The sequence below is a fragment of the Strix aluco genome, chromosome 21 (genome assembly GCF_031877795.1).
Source record: "Strix aluco isolate bStrAlu1 chromosome 21, bStrAlu1.hap1, whole genome shotgun sequence".
Classification (NCBI taxonomy): Eukaryota; Metazoa; Chordata; class Aves; order Strigiformes; family Strigidae; genus Strix; species Strix aluco.
In genome coordinates this window covers 955032-972962 of record NC_133951.1, presented here as the reverse complement: position 1 = coordinate 972962, position 17931 = coordinate 955032, and positions in this window count along the sequence as shown.

Genomic DNA, 17931 nt, shown 5'->3' with positions numbered 1-17931 from the left:
TTATTTTAATTGGCATCAGGAAGATCTTTGGGACCTTGGAATCCCAAACACCAGTCAGGAGAGCTGGGTGGGTCTGAAAGGTGCCTCTGCACTGTGAAACCTTGACAGTGATGTTAGGGAAGGGGCAAAGGGAAGTGCAGGGCTTTGAGAGGTATGTAGGAGGGGTTGGTGAAAATGGAGAGGGTGAGACTTCTATGTGTCCTTGCGCAGACTTGTAAAGGCTTAAAAATACCTGAAGCCCCTACAGCCCACTGGTTTTGGGGGGTCTGTCACAAGCACAGCTTGGTGAGTGCCCTAAGACATCTCCCATCTGTGTGTGCTGCCCAGGGCAACTTGTGGAGCTGGGTCAGGGTCACCCTGGGACTGGCACCTCACGAGGACAACTCACCTGATTGCACTTGGGGTGAGATTAATCATTCCTGTAAGGGCTGGTTTTCTTGACTGAGTGCAAAGACAGCCAAGGGTAACTCATGCAAACCTCTGTGTCCCACTCATAGATGCACACAGTAGGGCAGGAATGTCCCTCTTATAAACTCTGCTAGAGACCTGATGTGGACACAAAGCCTCAGAGAGGGACTTGTCCAGCCCAGGTCCTTCTTTCTGGCCATTGGCATCAAATGCTTTGGAGTAAGATGTAAGAAACCTGCTATAATCTGCCTGGAAGGGAAGCTTGTCCTGGTTAGGATACAGAAGGTTTTATCCTTTGCAGTAGATGAGTATTCAAATAATTTAACTGTGGATGCTCTTATCCTTCATATACCGATGGAGTTGTTTTTGTGGCTCTAATGCTCCCATGACCTCAATGTCTTCTGTAAGTGCATTTCTCAGGTTAATTATGCATTAAGTTTGCATAAGGCTTTTCCTTTTTTAATCAGTTCTAAACCTGCTGCCTTCAGATGTGAATGCACTGGCACTCAGGCTCTATCAGGGGACTTACAGGAGTACTGTACCCACCTTTCTACCTTGCCAGTTCTTTTGTACGCTGTGGTATAGCTCCTTTATTTGTCACCATGCTAAATAAGCACTCCTGTTACTTCTGGCTTTATTCTCACCTGCACAGGCTTCTCTGACATGCACTACAGTAACATAACACCATAAAGGAAGGTGATTACTGGTGTGATTGAGATATGTTGTGGTCAGCTCACTTTCCTTCTCTCTGGGATGGAGAAGTGTGTGTGTGTGTGCTCTGGAAGAGCCTTGCTTGGGAGCTGCTGGAAGAATTTTTCTTAAACAGACTCAATCTTTGCCATGTGGCCTGTGTGAGTGTAAGAAAGTGGGTACAAAGTGAGCCTTGCACTTGATGGTGTTTCTCTTTTTGGAGATCTCTATTTCTCTTCTCTTTCTCTTTGCTTTTTTTCTGGGTTTCCTCTTTGATTTTTTAGCGATCTCTTTTGAGCTGAATGAGCTTTCCTTCTCTGAAGTCCAAGACCATGAACGTAAGGGTTAGGTAGCATAGAAGCAAGCTGAATAACTTGGTTCTTTCTTCAAGGCAAGCATTTCTGTTTGCAAAGTAACTTGACAGTCTCATGTAATTTGGATTTAGGCATCCTGGTGTATAAGCCAAAGCTAACAGATATTAATTAGAGGACTGGAACTGTAATGAGGGCAGTCACTCACATAGGTTGGCATTTTTATTTTAAATGCAAGTAATTAAAGAAAAAGTTGTGTTGAGAAAGTCAGTGTTAAGAGATGTTATATAAATAACACACCCTGGGTGGTGAGAGTTAGAGAGGAAGTTGAGGGAGAGAATAACAGCCAGATTGCTGGTGCAGTGGCTGGTGTGATGCTCAGCTAGGGATGGATTATCCCTGTAGCAGGGAAAAAATGAGTAAAGGAGAAGTGTGGTTTTAAAATCATGGCAGAGGAGAAGGCCAGCAAGTTGGGAGAGCTTTGTCAGCATATTTGGAAATGCACAGGGAAGTTGTGCCTTCAGAGAATCCCAAAAAGCTGGTCCAAAAGGCAGTCATGTAGGACTTGAGTCTGCAATGTAGACTTTGGGTTGGAGAAGTAGTGCAAGGTCCTGAGTGAACAGCCAGTGTTTAACGGGGATCCTGTAAAACACCTCCCAGCCCATGGTCCTGCTGAGTTCATCCAGGAGGAAGTTTGTGTGGAGGAGAAGCTCTGAGTGAAGCCTGTTTGGTGGCTACTTTAAACCCTGGCACAGTATAACCTGGGAGGCAGGGATGCTTGGAGCCCAAGGGCCAAACCCAGGGATGAATCTATGGAGGGTCTGGAAGCACAGCCATACCTTTGGGTCATGATCTCAGGGGTATGTGTGTGATGGGAGGAGGTAGAAAATAGTCAGATCCTGGATCTGAGGTGTCTGTCAAGGGTGCCCTGGAGATATCCAGAACACCTCTGGAGCAGGGAATTACAGTACCTGTCCTGTTAACCAAGGGAAGTCCCAATGTGGTCTGCAGTTTAACTTCTCTGACCTTGCTGTTGGTGAAACAAAGCCATGGTTACCTCAGGGGCGACTGTCTCCAGACTCAAGACAGAAAACAGACTCTGGAAATCATGGCCAGCCCACAGGAAAGGGGGTCATGCAGTGGGAAAAAGCTGCAGTGATGAGGGCTTGCCATGTCATGTGGGCTCTGCAGCCCACAGCTCACCCCCTCCCCTCAGCCCTGCTGCCCCTGGCTGAGCCAGGCTTGGCAAAATGGATTTCCCATGGAGGTCTTGTCCTGGGTCAGGGTCTGGCCAACCTGGACTGCTGAGTACCCATGCAAAATTCATCTCAGAGCAGGCTGAGCTGCCCCAGGGGTTTGCATGATGGGGACTAGCTTTTAGCTGATGTGCCAGCCCTGTGGGGAGGCTGGATATGCCAAACACCACTGGGGACCACAGTCATTCATGGGTTTTTAACCATTTGTTTCCCTTCTCCAAAACCCAGCTGTCTGTAATGATGGCCAAGTCCTTCCTCTTCTCCAGGTGGCATATAGTGAAGGAGACAGTGGGTGAGGAATGCAAATCAAAGCTAAACAATGTGCTTTCCCATCTTTTCTTAAGAAGCTTAATATTAGCTAATCATCTGTGTAAACAATCTCAATATGCAAACCGAAAAGTAGCATCCCCCCTGATGTCAGCTGCCTTGAGCTTCCCCATTAACCTCTCCAGAGCAAAAAAACCTTCTTGAACAGCCATTTCGGAGTGTGCAAAATTGATTTTGTATTCGGCCTCCGCAGTGGAAGAAGATGGCGGCGTGGAGCTGTGGGTGCCTCTTCTGCTCCATCATAATTTTTTTGAGATATCCTCTCCCCCTGTGCGTCTCAGTGATGGAGGATGGGTGGCTGTACTGCCGGGGGTGCCAGCGGGTCGGTCTCACCGCCTGGGTGTGCAGGTCCCTCCCGGTGCCTTCTGGTGAGCAAAAACAATAAGAAACAAATTTACAGCGGCCCCTCCTCGGGTAATTTCCACAGTGCAAAGACCCCCTGCCTCCCACCCCCTTCGTGTGCATACTGTCTTAATTAATTAATACTGCATTCATCACTGCTTAATTCCCGTTTCCGTAGCACCCGAGGAGGGGGGCTACTGGCAAAGGCGGGTGCTGAGATGGTCTAGATTTGCTGTCTTAGTGGAGGAGCTTAATTAGTCCCCGTGACAATATGGGATTGTTTCCTGCAGCCCTGTAATGGTGGTTTCAAACTGGCTTCTCATGCCCGGCAAACGCAGCCCTGTGTCCCCGTGCTGGTCCCTGTGCAACTGAGTTGTGTGTGCTTGTGGGGAAAGGTGATCTGCTGCAACAGCTGCCCAAATTTAAAAAAGAAAATAATCACAAATTGACCTTTTCTTGAGTTTGTTGAGGGACAGGTGGCAAAGCAGTTGGGTTTGGTCTGTCCTGGGGTCTCAGTGCTGGGGATGGGCAGGCTGGAGACTGGGACTAAACTGAATTGGGCTGTAAAGGGTCCAGTACACCCCTCTGCTTGTAGCTGTCATTAGAAGTGTTGCAGGGATCCTGGTCTCCTTTTCTTTCAGTTTTTTAAATTAAACACAACCTCTTGGCACTTGTGTGCTGCCTCTGCTGTAAACCTCTGTGCTACCCTGTGCCTCAGCCCTGATTGGGACCGTGGCTGGGGAGCCAACCGGGATGGCCCTGCAGCACTGCTGGGGCAAAACAGCAAATAAACCAGCAAACGTTAAGTGCTGTGGTGCTTTAGGAGGAGAATACAACTTCTTGATGACTGTCTGGAAAGAAAGCTGATGCACTTGTCAGCATCCGTTTTGTGGTGTGCATTGGTGTTTAGATGGATGCCTTTATTCTTTAAGGTTTTTATTTTTGAACTCTTCTCCTCTCTACAAAACCCCCAAGGAAATCCCATGTGCCCCCACAGCTCATTTCTCGGTGGGGTGGTGACCATGGGTACGTGTGCTCCCATCTGCCTGGGCACCATGTTTAAGGTAAGATGGAGACACCCAGAGCGTGCGTGTGAGGAGGGAAGGGAAGATGGAGGGGGAACAAAAGCAGCAGATCCGCCGCGGTGCCGGGCCGGGCTCCTTGCCAAGAGTGGCTGCGGCACGCAGCCCTGGTCGGGGTGACGGTTTCCCCCCACAGCCGATATGGCCGGCGATGCTCCCTCCCGCTCCTTCTCTCTCCTCCCCGGCGCAGGCTGCCGGCAGGCCAGGGCGTGAAGGCGGCTCTCGGCTGGGATGCGGGATGTCGCCTCGCCTGCGCCCTTCCCACCGCTAGACAGGACCGTGTCGTTGGCACTCCGGCAGCCCGACGCGCGCCTGTCCCGTGTGACTCGCATACGCAATGCAGCCATGCTTAACGAGTGTGAGTAATTATGCCAGCCGGAGGGTTGGGGTGTGGGGGGCGGTCGGGGTTGGGCGTGTGAGTTGTTTTTCCTTGATTTTTTTTTCTTTAATTTCCATTTCTCTTCACTTCCCCCACCCCTTTCCCCCCCTGCCCAGCCCACGGCATTGAAACTTGGCCACCTCCTTGGCGGTGGCTTCGGGAGGGCGAGGGACGTGGGGGTCAGTTGGCACAGCAACTGCTGTTCGGGGACAAAAGGAGGATTTTTTTTTTTGCAGCGACAGTAGCAGCTGCCAGCCAGAATAGCAAATCCGTGCGACTTGGCACCACTCCAGCTTCCTTGAGGGTTGCAGAGGGATGGTATGTTGGAGGGTAAGACTAGCTAATTAATCTTCTGGCAGAGAACAATGTAATATCAGACAATTACAAAGACAGAATGAAATTACTATAGTGGGAAGGCTGGCATACGAATTTCTCAAAGGGTCCATCCTTCAGCCCGCTGCCGTGTTACTTTATATGCGGGAAAAGCACCGACTGTACATGCGCTTTTCTGTTGTGTGGGGGGGGTTTTGTATGAATTGAATTATGTGTTTGGAGGAGGGGCGGGGGAATGCAGGCTTGATCGCAAGATAAGCTTTTTGAGGAGCAAAAGGGAGAAAGAGTCACTTCAAGCAGAGATATTCCCTGTCAACCAGCCATACTATGAGGGCGGACGTGGTGTGTTGCTGATGCTATGGGCTCACAGGGCTTGGGATAATTTTCCTGGTTACTTTTAGTGATTGCATGGTGATGCCTGATGGCTACAGCTTTTGGGAGGAGGATCTGACTGCTGGGCAGAGGAGAAATGATTTGCTTCAGCCTTTCTTTATGGACAACCCCCCAAAGCTTTAGAGCTGCTGAAAGTTATTGGGGAAACACACCTACCAACTCAGTGGTGGTAATTGCCAATAATTAGCTGTAATCACTACTACCTGTAGTTGGGATGCTGTGATGAATAGGGCAGTGCAAGCTGCATGGTGCAGGCTCCCTGTCTGTTTATTTGCAGTGGGGAAAGAATTAGGGAAGTCTCATTTATCCTGGAGCACAGGAAAGCATCGGTGGGAGATCAGCCTGTGCAGAATTAGCATAGGAAACCCCTCCTCCTCTCTCCTCCTCCTCGCCAGGCATTAGGGATAAGCTAATGACTCTCCTCCCTCTGCATCTCCCTCCCAGGATGAAACTTAATGCAGTGGGATCTCTAGAAGTGTCATTAAAAAGCAACGTGAAAACAGTATTAGTCAAATTCTCTTTGCCGGAGCGCGTATGTGCGCAAGGCCTGTGGGGACATGGCCAGGAGCTGCTTTGAGCCAGGAGAGGATTTGGAGCAACTCCAGCTCAGTTGTTCTTTCTCCTAAGGAATTTGAGTAGGTTTTTGTTTGGTGCCTACACAAATCAGATGGTGCAGAGACGATGTTTAAAAACCACTGCAAGCCCCTCCTGCCTGCCTTGGCTGCTATACTGGACTGCCAGTTGTTACTGAAGCTATTGGAAAACTTAAGCTGAATAAGTGTGTTGGTTTTTTAAGAGGGTAGCAATGTCAAGTGCTGGATTGGCAGGCTGGGGCCCCTCTTCCAAGATGCAGATTAGGAGAAACTGCACACAGTCTAGTCCTTGTCCTGTGCCCTGAAAGGCATCCTGGTGCCTATCTGTGGGTATTTGTACGTACCTCAGGGCTGGCTAGGTATTGCAAATGCTTCCCATTGGGTTTCATTAGGGATGAAGGTCCCATCAGAAGTCCCTTGGTGTGGTGCATATAGATGTGTGTAGCTTCTTATCTGGCTATGTGTGCTCAGTCTGCCCCAGCCTGGGCTCCCTGTGCTGGCTCCGAGACCTTCTGCTGAAACCTGAGAAACCAAAAAAATTCCCTGTGCAGCAGAAAGGCATGGATCCCAAAAGCCAAGTCTCTGCTCCCACCATCTGCTGTACACACCCCATGTTTGCTCTGAGGGTCCCCAAGTGCTCAGGTACAGAGTGGCTGTTTGTTCCCTGGGTGCAGAGAAGAACGGATGCATCCTGTCCCTCTGGAGGATGCAGACCTCAGCCCAGCTGTCCCTTTGGTTCCTGTCCTCATCTGCCTACCTGCAGCCAGCCAGACCTCCAGGGCCTGAGGTTCTGGGTGAAACCCTTTCAAGCTCAGCCCAGCTTAGGTACTTGCAGGAAAAGTTCTCAGAGATTTCCTGTCCTTAATTAGAAATGGTGAAGTTCAGTCCCTGCATCTGAAGTCCTGCTAAGGATGGACTCACCCTGTTCAGGTCTTTGGTTCAGGCCCAGTATTAACTTCAGCTCTGTACATCAGTCCCAGCCCAGCAACACTGCTCCTGCGTGGAAGTGCAAGAGACAATCTGAATTGCTTCATATTCAATGACTGATACCAGAGACGTTTCTGTAAATTAGTGAGTGCATCTTCTTGACTATACTTCAAAGTTTTCACATTATGAATCTTTTATGGAGTTCTCTTTACACTGGAAAAAAACTGTAGTACTGAAATTTTACCTTTTAAAAACCATACAATAAAAGACAAGAAAACCAACCTTTCACAATCAGTGGACTCAATGAAAGTCACCCTCTGGGTCCTGCTCATGTTCACACTGTGGGGCTGAATTTGCCCTAGAAGGTAGGTGTACCCAAACGTGTGCAGGCTAAAGATCTAATAATGGTCTGGGCGCTCTCTGACCTGAAGACATGAGCCTTGATGCTGCTGAAATTCCCTCTTTGCAACAGGGTGTGTCTCCCCTCGAGTCTTGCTGAGCCTCTCCAAGTCAACCTCTGGAGTCAGAAAATTTAATTTGTAATAAATCTGCATTACAGTACAAGTAAATCTGCTTCAGTGGCTATAAAAATTAATTCCTTATCCTAAACATTATTATATAGCTTTCAAAATGAATTGACTGTGGTTGGTAGCCTAGTATGTACCATTATTGGTAATTAGTGTAACAAAATAACATTGCTGTAATATTTCCTGTCTACCCCTCCCCCAGCTGGGAGCCATTTCCTATTAGAGAATCAGAATTGCAAATGCAGTGCATGTGTGCAAACTGCTTGCTCTGATTATTTTTATTCTTACACTTTGTGTGTGTTGGAAGTTGATCTGTTCCTTTCTGTGTTTTGGTCTGTAGTTTTCTGTGAGCATTTGCTTCTGGAAAAGCTTTGGTGTGGCACAGGGCACCCTTAGAGCCTGGTGCTGGAGGGTGGTGGTGGCGGCTACCTGGAGGTTCCCTAATGCTCTCGGGTGTCCTTTGAGCTTTAGCGTGTGTGCAGCTGCTGCTGAGGTTGCTTACCATCTCCCAGGATCTGGCCTTTGTGCCACATCTTGCAGACAATGTGCATCTTGATAGGTTTTTGCAGTGATCCACCATACCCTTGTCTTCATCCAGAAGCTCGGCTTGTTCTAGAAGACATGATGGATCTGCCCATGGAGGCACTTGGGCAGCTTTGAGTCTGTCAAGAGGTGGAGTGAAGCAGAGGTCCCCTCTTCTGAGGAAGATAAATCAAGGACTAGGCTAGGGCAGCAATTTCTGGGCAGTCAAAGGTGTATATAGCAGAAATATGTACACACTTGTAAGGCTGAAAGGACCTGAAAAACTTTCCTAGGCTTTTGCAACTGGGCAAAGCAAGTTTCCTCACTTTCAGCTTTCTTGGTCGAACCAAGAACAGGATTAAAAAAGGGGATGGAAATGCAGGAGTAGCAAGGAAGAGTTTAGCTGATATGTTTCCACCACTGTGTGGGAGATGGAAGGACACCGTCGGGCAGCTTGGCTCCGCAGCCCCGTTCTCAGCTTGTCCCGTGCCATCTGGCTCCCTCCTGCTGTGTGGCCAGGAGTTACCCAACCATGGTGCTCATCCTGGAATAATCACTCAGGAACATCCATACTAAACATTCCAGTGATGCTGGTTAGAACAACTACTGGCACTTTATTTGTAGAGTTTCCCATTTTTTTCACCACCATAAGTCCTTTATTTTCCCCCTGAATATACAGCCTTCTGTGTTGCCTTTTGAAATACTCCTCTGCAGCCATGAAGGTTAGAAACTTGATTCTTTGTGAATGAGAGTTTAGAGCCTTCTGTAACTTTTCCAACTCTGGGATCTGGGACTTTTATATGAAATACCCAATTTAAAACTTAACAACTCAGTAATAAGAGCCCAGGACCAGAGAAATGGGAAGCTGGGAGGAGGCCTGATTTTTCATGCTGTCCCCAGCATGGAGTTATTTCTTGAGTTTTGATGACATGACAGCTTCAGAAGTCTGGATCTGTGCCCTGGGCTCAGTCACCCAATATATCACAGAGCTGAAAAATGCAGAAACTAAGCAGTAAAACTGAGTGGGAGATATCTTTGGCACCCTGGAAAACATTCAAGATTTAGATACAGTAATAATAATATCAGTACTGTTCTTGGCCCAGATGAGGATGGTAAATCATAATTCCAAATTCCAGTGAGTTACAGAGCGAACAGGCTGTGCCAGCTGAAACCTTTGATTTGGTCCAAGCTGGTTTTGGTAGCTGAGCCTGGGGTTTTGTGTTTCGGTTGGAGTTGGACAAATGCAATTAGCTTAAGCTTGAGGATACTAATTCACTCCAAGCTGGGGGAGGGAAATAAACTGCATGTTGGAAGGTGATATAATCATGACTTCAGGAGTTTATCCAACTTTTTTTCTTAAGTTAAAGGATATTGCAGTGATTCAAAACAGGATTTCACTAGGAATGAACTGATGTATCTTCTCCCAATGGAAAACCCCACACTGATACCAGGTAGGGCCACTGTAGTACTTTGAAGCCTCTGGACCCATCGCTCTTGCAGGATGAGAACAGTGCTTTGGGCATTGTTGGTACTGGCCAGGAAAACCAGGATATTTTCTTCTTTTTAGTTGCCTTATTGAAAAGTCTATATCTCAGGAATTTCTGGAATTAAATATTTTTAAGCCCTCTGACCAATTTTTCCTCTCCCCTTGGTTTTGACAAGTGACTGTCATGCCAAACATATCTTTCTAACTTGAAGTTTGGGGTTTTTTTATTTGCTGCCCTTCTCATGTCACTGGCAGCCAAGTTTGCTGAAGTCTTTGTGCATAGACTTCAAAATGCTCAGATTTTTCATCAAAGTGGAAAGTATCTGTTTTTCTTCATATGCATATTTCTGCATTTCTTCTCAGTTCTCTTCTTCCCAACCCCAAACCTCTCCCTCAGCCCTGCTGCACTGATCACTCTGCTTCAAACCCCATCAAAGTTATTTCGGCTTAATTCTTGGTGTGAGCCTGCTATTTCTGTATCTTTTTAATGAACCACATAACTCTGAAGGAGAAAAATTAAGAAAACAACACCTGTAGCAAGTCAGTATGGTGAATGAGTCCTTACTGAAGCTAGGTGGAAATCGTATCTCCTGTTTGCATGAAAAACTCTGCAGCTCTTGATTTCTCAAATTAAACCAGTCTCAAAGATTTAAAAAAAATCTCAAAAATGTTTTGGGTCAAATTAAATATTTAATTTCAATAAAATCAAAGTATTTCAAACATTTCTTTGTTCATTTAATATTTTATGAGGTAAGTCTAAAATTAAACATGAAGTTGTTTCTCAGTAGGGAAAAAACAGAGGTTGTTTTTGTGTTTTTTTAAGAAAAATTAAATCCATCTAATAAAAGTACTTTTCTTCACACACACACCCCCCCCCCCCCAATGAATTTTTCCTCACTCTGTAAGCATTTCTGTCTAATGTTGTGCCACAGCAGCCTTTTCAGAAAGATGATGCCTCTCTGGGTACTGGATCTCCTGATGCTCCAGGGACAAAGATGAGCTCTTGCTGCTGCCATGTAGTTTGGAGAAATAGGTTGTCTTATATTATCTTTTTTTTGTATGTTCTTGCTGTAATAGAGCTGGGTAGATAGGTAAAACTGAGGTATGATAGTTACTGGGGCATATCCTAGCATCTGTGTGAAGGACCTGTGGTTGTACTTGGCTCTTTGAGCCTTTCACTTACTGCTTGGAGAGTTGAGTACAACTCACTTGAACAGTGGCATGTGTGGCAGGAAACCTCCCAATTTGTCTGACCTTCAATTGAGCAAGTATTTTTCTTTATTCTCTTTGTGTGTACATAGAAAGAGAGACTTCTTATGAACTCCAAAACACAACAAGGCAAGGTTGGGCCATAACATTACAATTTGTGTGTGCTTCCAAGGGAAAGCTCTACTGCCTGGCCTGGGTTTATATATGCATAGCTTTATTTTCATGAATATTTACAACAAGGAGGCTGTGCTTTATTACCATTATTATGTAGACTGCTTCCTAAAACCACGTTCATTTGTGGCACAATTCCGGATCTCTTGTCTAGACTTTCACTGTGGCAACTAAAAGGCTTGGCTTTTTGGCGTGATAATAATGGGGCAATGCAATGAAATGCAGGACAGACACCATGTGAATCAGTTCTCTTTAATGTGGGTCGTTTATGCATGTGCTTGGCTGGTGGTATTTCTCCTCTGATGTTTGGCATATGTGCTATTTATCTGTTTTCTTTGACCCTAAATCACTTTGTCTGCAGCAGGCTTCTGCTTCTGCTAGGAGATTTGTGGAGGGAAAGCAGCTACACTTAACCTTTTGTTTTCTACATCGGACATCTGACAACATAAGTAGTTTGCTGTTCACTGGCAAGATTGTTGCATTGGCAGAAATAATTCTGTTCATATCAATCGTGTATCCCCAGGCTTTTCTTGCTGTTTTCACCTGGTAGTTACTAAAATGGGTGCAGATGTCCCAGAATTAACAAGGACAGGAGTTGGTGCAACTGCTCCCATTGCAAAGCTGAGCCTCATTGCAACAGGCACATGTGTGTGAGGATGAAAATAATGTTACTGCAGATCCATGGCTTGTGAGCACTCCAGCATCTGCTGCAACTGCACTGGTGCTAACAGCACTGGGAATTTCAGATTTGGGGGGAAAAGTCAGGTTTAACTTTTGTGCCCGCTAGCCTAAACAGGCAACTTTGGACAGGACGCTCAGCACGATGCTGCCTTTGCCCCCCGCGTGCAAGGGAGCGAGACCTCCCCTCTGCTCAACAGCAAGACCTGAGCTACCAAGGGGAGCCATTTCCCAGTATTTTGTGCTGACACAGAGCAACCCCCTGTGACCTCGGCAGTTGCAGAGCAGATAGCAGCACCATCGGAATGAGGGCAGGAGCAACGCAAACAATTTACTATCCTGCTGCAGGAATGCTACAACAAGGCCCATAAACGGCCACATAAAGGGAATCTGGGTGGGAGCTGGGAATACACTGACAAACACAATTCTCCCTTAATTTAATAGAATGGTCCATTCAGCAGAGAATATATTGTAAAGCTCTCTCAGGTTGGATGGCCTCCTATTGTGTCTGGCCTTTGAAGTGCTGATTAGCTGGGCTGGGAACACGCTGATAAAAAGTTAATTTCTATTTGCTGTTGCTTTGTAATTGGATGAACACGAAAGCAATTAAATATTAAAACATACAAACAAATAACGAAGTCACTGTAATTAGCCAAAGTTTGATCACTGTCATATTTATTTAGGAGGAGATGATACATCTCAGCAGGTGACATTTTAAATACCCTTGGCTGCTTTGGTGTTGTCTTCAGAGAATGCTGAATAATGTACAGAGGATTTAATTAAACCCCATTGTAAATCAGCTGTGATGACAGGGAAGTGACAGCCACATGTTGAAAAGAGAATTAGGCCATAGCAAGAGAGATTAATTAACTATTTTCTACAGAGTTCAACCTAGAAGTTATGCAGGAAGTTTGTTGGGAGAACTTGATTTTTAAGTTGTTCCACTTGAGGTTGGAGCCTCATGTGGAGGCATCACAGACCCTTGAAGGGGTGGCTGTGACTGTTTGTACGTCTTGAGAGGGAAACTGAGGCACAAGTCAGTGAGTGCTGCCTTTGGAGGACAGTGCCAGTGGTGCAGAAAAGTTCCTCCACCTCTGCAGTGAATCGCAGGAATCCTGAAAACTTCTGAAAAACTCCTTGAAGCAGGATAGGAGGGAAGTTCTTGGATATTTGCTCAGCTTTGGCTGCATTGGAAAACCCTAAAGTTTATCAGCCAGAGTTATCTGCGCTCCCTAGTCAATGCTTTTGCAGGACAGGATTTCTTGAGGTCTCTTTGCCACTGGCCAAACCTAGTGAGTGTGAGCATGTTAGTAATTATAATAAATAAAGCTAACCAACTTGCCCTTGCCTTTAGCAGCTCTTCCCTACTGCTTGGTAGACACGCTTCAGCTGGCTGTGCGTGGTGGTGAAAGCTTCCTGTGCCCAGGAAAGCGTGGGAGAAAGGTGTCAGTGTGTCTGAGAAGGGACAGTGTTGGGAGATGAGCTGTTCCGGTGGGAAGGATGGGAAGCACAGGCAGAAGTTAGGAAGGAGCCTTCAAAACCCTCTGTGACTCTGCTGGGGAAAAAGTCAGGAAAATGGGGAAAGTGGTGTGAGACAGAAATGATAGAGAGCACAGGGATGAGGGAATGAGAGGAACTGAAATGGCAAGGGGGTGGCAGGAAGGGACAGTATGTGTGGTTAATTGGCAGCATTCACTTTTGAAGATTATCAAGTCTGTTGTGTAATACTCCTAGTTTGGCCATTTCTAAAAGCACTGTTGCCTTCCCTGTGCATGGGCTGTAGGGAGAGGTGGTGGTTCAACTCTCATGCAAGGCATGACTTGATTGCTGGCCAGGCCTGGAAAAGCATTTTATCTAAAGCGCCTACAAGGAGCTTGTTAGATCCAGCACTGGTGGTCATCTAGAAGAAGGTACTAGACCACAGCAGACTTTTCCTCCTCTCTCCTATTGAGAGACAGTATTTCCAGTGTTATGTGAGAAAGAAGACATATTCAGAGCTGCCAGCGAGGGAAAGATTTTTGTCCATGTTTAAACACTCAAGAAAAAAAAAACAAGCCTAAATGTAATGATCCCAGAGGAACTTGGGCTGAAGAACCTCAAATCAGCAAATTAGACTGAAAACCCACAGACAGTACCCATGCTAGGTTTTACTGCTGCTGTGCTTCATGTTGGGGATGTGGTTAAGAGCCCTGCAGACTCGAGCTGTGAGATGGAAGTTTAAAAATAGAAATGGGCTTGGGCAGTGGGGCTAACGGGCTAATCGGAGAGTGCCTTGTGGGGGGGGAACACGAGTCACGCGACTGGGGTTATGGGATGCTGCCGTGCTTTGGGAAGGCACGGGGTAATCTGGTCTCTTATTGAACCATCCTGTGCATCTCCTCTGGCAGGGCCATCACTGATCGCCAGGGACCTGGGGTGAGGATGAGCCTGGATGGCTCGGTGTGGGCAGGTTGGTGCAGAAGGGGCAGCAGTCCTTCACCTGGGATTGCAGAGTGTGGTTGAAGCTTTAGTTGCTGGAGATGATGATTTGCACATATGACTTTGCATTTCAAAGCCTCATTCTGCCTCTCTCTTACCAATGAAAACTGGGAGTAACTGTACACATTGCAGGAAAAAATTCATTTTATTCCCAGAGGTGTAAATTAATTGATTCAGCCCAGGAAAAAGACCTCGGCACTGTTACAGCCAGCTCCCTGAAGGCATTTCCTTGGTGTATGGGTCTGATCAAAAATGCAAATAAGGTCTTAAGAGGAATAAGGGAATGGAAAGGATGGAAAGTAATAAGGAAATATAATATTGTCCTGATGCAAACGAGTAGTGCTTCCTTCTCTGAATACAACACAAAATAATGATTTCTGCTCTCCAAAATGGTCTTGCAGTTCTGTCAAGTGTGCAGAGCAGAGCAAAAATAGTGACTGGGGGCTGGGAAACCCCCTGTCAGAGCAGAATGAATGGCTGGTTTTGCAGAGCACCGGGCTGACATGATGCACCAGCCCCAGAGCAGGGGAACTGAAGCCCTGCTTCTACAGAAAAGGCTGTGGTGATGTGAAGCAGCTCGCTCTGAACTCCACACTCAGGGGCGGTCGCTGACTGTGAGCTCTTCCTTTCCTGGGTGGCTGTGGAGACTACAGCCTGATGTCATGGGGAAAATGGGTTTCAAGAAAGGATTTATCTTTTCCGCTGTCCTCGTGCATGACTTGCTCATTGTGTTTTGGGTCTCTTTCACTTCTTCTGAAGCTTCAGGGAGAGCTGCTGTGACAGATGGACTGCACTGGTGCGTGTCCTGGCACTGCTCCCTTGGGCTGGGGTTGGTGTAACTGCTTACATGGGCTGCCCACTGGATTTGGAGGTGGGAGAGCGCTTTTTCTCTGCACCAGCTGGGTAGGGAATATGGATGAGGCTTTTGCTGTCTTCCATAGTGCTTTATTTATGGGCTCTTCTGAATCACCAGGGACTACCATTCACTGGTGGCAGCACAACACTCTGATGGTCTTGCTCTCTCCTCCTTTGGCATGTTTTTGCCATGATTTCTGGTCTTCTGATGCAAGTCCTCAGCTTGCTGGAGGTGTATGGGGAAGTGTTTTGTGATGAGTTGTGTTACGAGGAAGAGATGGTCTTTGGGATGATCCATAATAAGTATGTAACTGTGCCCCAAATTGAAGCAGTTATTCAGGCTATCTCTGTGGTGAGAGATGACTGTATCGGAGGGAAGCACTGCCCCAGGGAGCTGTGTCTCTTTGTACCTAGTAAGGCAGCCTGGATGACTGCAGCAGATTCACTAGATAAGATGCGGAGAAACTTCATCTCAAATGAACCCCAGTGCTGCTGGGTTCCCAGCTGCTATGGCAGCTTGTGGGCTTGTAGCTGAATGTGGAGGCTGTCGGAGCAGTGCCCTAAACACTGAAAGCTTTGACTTGCAAAGCTCTGAGAAGTAGGTGCTTTTTGCCTCTCAAATCAAGCACCCAACCGCATGGTACCCTTCTAACTTTAATTCAGCTGTGCCTCAGTTCCCCATCTGTACAAGAATAATTCCGCCCTTCCGCGCAGGGCTGCTGTAAGGCAAATTAATGTTTGCAAACCACTCAGATACTATGATAATAAATGCTGTGAAAGCCCAGGAGAAAATTAATAGCTCATTATTTAGACCAGGACTTCAATAACATGCCATACACAGGGCTACATATTGAATGATGAGGATAAAGAAAAATATTGAAAAGCTGCTCATTAAGAGAGCACTATCCATCTGGTGTACGAAAGGGGGCTTTTTCCTGCAGAAAAAGGGGTCCATGATCATATTATTAAAACATGTGCTGCGATGTGTCTATGCAAGGGGACTGGGCCTGGGTTATCTGCGCAGTCTGGATTCTGGCATTTTTCAAGTGCTTGACTGCAACCTGACTGCTCTTTTAACACTGGGGTTGGCTTTAATATATAGCAAAGAGATAAAAATGCCAGTAGATGGCACTCAAGAATATGGAGCATCATTCCCGGGTGTGTGAGACCAATAAAATGTGTTGTTGTGTACCACAAATGGCTTCCTCTGTGCAGCTCTTTATATTGGCTCTTTTTTCTACCTTTTTCTGGTCTGGAAGTTTGGTGCACAGAGCAAAGGAAAAACAAGTGTGCGAAGCAGCAGGTGTTGTTAGGTGGTCTGTGTGCTCTTCTCTGGTCTCAATTTTGTTTCTACCTTTGGGTTTAAATTACTTAGCAGTCTAGAAATCCTGGGCCATGCTCTCCTCAGCTGACCCTTTTTATGCTTTGCTTACAGCTTGTCTGTAAAATGAGATGAGAACTTAATTTGAAAGCTGAAGTTAATTGACCTAAATAAACTAAGAGCCTTCTGTTGGCTTTATGGTAAAAACTGCATAACCCTATCTCTCCTCCTTAAATATACTACAGAGCAAAATAGTTTTCCTGGTGCATTTTCAAGCTGCTGCTGTTTACTAACAGTTATTTGTGGCATAGTATTGTCTAGAGAGCCCCACAGTCAGAAAGCTGTTGTGGTCTGTGCTGATGTGCAGAGATGGGGAGGCAGCCCCAACCTGGAGCAGCTCAGTTTGACTAGGAAAGATGGACTGGGGTGGTGAATCAAAATTGGGAAAGGGTCTGGCTGCAGGCTCCCTGGGCTGTAAAGAAAGCAAACCCTAGAGCTGCAGGAAGGCCTCTTCACATCTGCTTTGATGCTCAGGTTGGCTACAGAGCCCTTTGCAGTCAGATTTCCTCACTCAAGTGTGGGGTTGCAGGATGGACAAAGGCAGTTTCAATCCAGGCTGTCACAGAAGTGAGGGATGCCTCATGTGGAGGAGACCCATTGCTAGCTGGGCCAGGTGTTGGAAAAGCATCTAGTTTTGCAAATGAAGCCTAAGCCTGACCTTTAAGATCTGTGAAAACCTTTCTGATCTGTGATAGCATCTCCCTGCTGGGAGTGCAACCTCAGACTGCCACCTCCTCTGCTCTCCCCAGCCACAACTACCACCCAGCTCTCCCACTCTGTCTCACCAGCATGCTGTCTGAGCTCTGCTTGGAGAAAATCAATCCTGGTATGACTACACAACTCTACCCTGGGCAAGCAGATGCTCTTGTGCTAGTTTAGTTTGATTCAGTACTACTTGAAATAGCTTGAAACCAGAATGAGGATGACTGTCCATACCTGTACCAGTACAGTGATTTAAAATGCTTTTTGGCTGCATTCATGCCATTTTTCTAATCTGGACAAGTCGCTGGGCTAGGCTGAAGGATGCTCTTCTGGGATCTGTAGAGAAGAGGATGCGAAGATAAAGGGCACAGCATTAGCCTCCAGCTCAGCTCCTCAAAAAGCATCAGCTGTGGAGCTGGGCTCGGGGCACCAGACAGGGATGGGAGACCTTGGTTTCACCTCTGAGTCTGCTGGAAAACATCATATGAACTTGGTCAGACACTTCCCTTCTCGGTGCTGCAGTTTTCCTCTTGTAAAATAGTTTTGATGATAGCCTGTTTCCTTTGTGAAAGCTATTGCAGCTTTGTGAATGAAATTTCCCTATTTTACACATTCTTCAGGTGATATACTCGAGGGGCGGCAGGCGGGGGGACTCAGAATCAGACAGTAAAATGAAATCACGGATTTAGATCCAAAATACAGACGTGTTTGGGTATGACGTTTCAGAAACGTGTTTGTTTTCAGCAAAACCTCTAATCTTTAGATAATTTGCAAGAACACGGGGTGGGAGGGGGCAGCTCCCAGGCTGTTGCCTGTGGCTCTGACCGTGGGAGCCCTCTCGTGGCAAATGCTGAATATGCCGCAGATGTTGGTAACGTTGG